This window comes from Octopus bimaculoides, chromosome 11 (genome assembly GCF_001194135.2).
Source record: "Octopus bimaculoides isolate UCB-OBI-ISO-001 chromosome 11, ASM119413v2, whole genome shotgun sequence".
Lineage (NCBI taxonomy): Eukaryota > Metazoa > Mollusca > Cephalopoda > Octopoda > Octopodidae > Octopus > Octopus bimaculoides.
The window spans coordinates 41,921,383-41,923,429 of NC_068991.1; positions in this window are offsets into that span (position 1 = coordinate 41,921,383).

A 2,047-nucleotide genomic window follows, 5' to 3' on the forward strand; every position below is an offset into this window, starting at 1 on the left:
TGTCGTTGTTGTTGCTGTTGCTTTTATTCCTTCCTACGTTACTATCACTTTGCCGATGCTGCTATTGCTGGTGCTTCTGTTGATGACAATGACGACGATGGTACAGTTCTTGCTCCCGTTTATGCAATCACAATAGTGCCGAGGTTGTCGTTGTTGTTGCTGTTGCTTTTATTCCTTCCTACGTTACTATCACTTTGCCGATGCTGCTATTGCTGGTGCTTCTGTTGATGACAATGACGACGACGACGACGACGACGACGATGCTACCACCACCTCTGCAACAGCCGCATGCGATTCTGATACTGTTGCTGCTGCTGCTGCTGATGTTGCTATGTTCAGGTACCGAAATCCCGTGTAGCCACTCAACAAGTCTTATTCACCAAATCCTGCAGTACTACAAACCAACACAGCCGCCCTGAAACCGTTGCCAACAGCAACTTGCAAGGAGTTACTGAAACTTGATATCACGTCTTCACAGAAACAGATGCAGCACCCAACATGTAACTAGTTGTTGCTGAATTGGGAGTGTGGTAGTAGTAGTGGTAGTAGTAGCGGTGGTGGTGGTGGAGGAGGAGGAGGAGGAGACGGCAGTAGTAGCGATGATGATGGTGCTGATGATGCTTGTTATTGTTGTTCTTCCTGCTACTATTGTTGTTGTTGTTGTTAGTAGTAGTGGTGGTGATGGTGGTGATAGTAGTGGTTTTGAGGTTTGTGGTGGTGGTCATTTTATTCGTGGTGATGATTGTGATCACGTTGTTGATTGCGTAAGTGGTGGAGTTAGCAACGGTGGTATTAGTAGTACTGGTGTTAGTAGTGGTGTTGGGGTTGTTGTTTATATTAGTTGTGGCGCTCGTGTTAGTGCTAGTGGTGTTGGCGTTAGGGATGCTGCTGGTGTTCGTGGTAGTGCTGTTGTAGTGCTGTTGGTGTTGGTGTTGGCGTTTGTGTTATTGGTGGTGATTGTGGTGTTAGTGGTGGTAGTGGTGCGTTAGCGACGGTGGTAGTCGTGTTGACTTTAGTGTTGCTGGTAGTGTTTGTAACAGTTGTTGTTGTGGTTGTGGTGGTGTTGGTGTTAGTGTTCGTAGTGGTGCTAGCGGTGATGTTGGAGATAGTGTTAGTGGAGTGTTAGAGTTAGTGGTGGTGTTGATGGTGGTGTTAGTGACTGTGGCGGTGGTATTGGCGGTGGAAATGACGATAGAAATGTTGTTGTTCTTTTAGCCCTGGGTCAAGCCCAAAAGAACAGACATGTGAACAAAGTACTCTGGACATGACCATCCCATCTAATTTCCAGACAATCAACATTATTAATCAGTTGTGTCCTTGTTTTTTTTGGGTTTTTTTCTAAACTGAAGTGTGTATTTCAGGGGAATTCTGTATTTTTCTATCAGATCGAGCGATCTTTAAATGGATTGATCGTTGACTAATTCATATTAGTTTCATTTTGTTATAGTTGTTGTTGTGGTTGTTGTAGTTTAGTCACATGTCAACTCTGACTAATGACCAAAGACAGTTCAGTCGTTTCTATTACATCTTTCTAAGTGTAGCTTTAACAATTTTTTCTAGTGGATTCTTTCCTTCGGATGGCGTGATGCTTTTTAAAGGAAAACTAGCTGCTATTTCTAGCAAGTCGAACGACCACGGTGATACGTTTTTGCTTCAGGATTATTGTTGTTGTTAGTGGTGTGTTGTTGCTGTTGTTGTGGCTGCTGCTGTTGCTGTTGGGACTGGTGACTGTGATAGTGTTAGTAGTGGCATCGACAGCTCTGTTAAGACGCACAACAAGGTGATGCATGCAATAACACTCCGGGAAAAGGGTGAGACTAAATGTAGCTAAGGCTGAAGAGAAACTAGCTTAATATTTATGCATGGATATATGCATGTGCATGTGTGTATAAATACATATATGTATTTATGTGTATGTGTGTGTGTGTGTGTGAATATGCATGCGTAGTGACAAACGAGAGAAAGAGTACTCAATAGCATGTAGGGTGTTAATATATGTACGTATACACACACACATACACACACACATGTATATATATATATATAT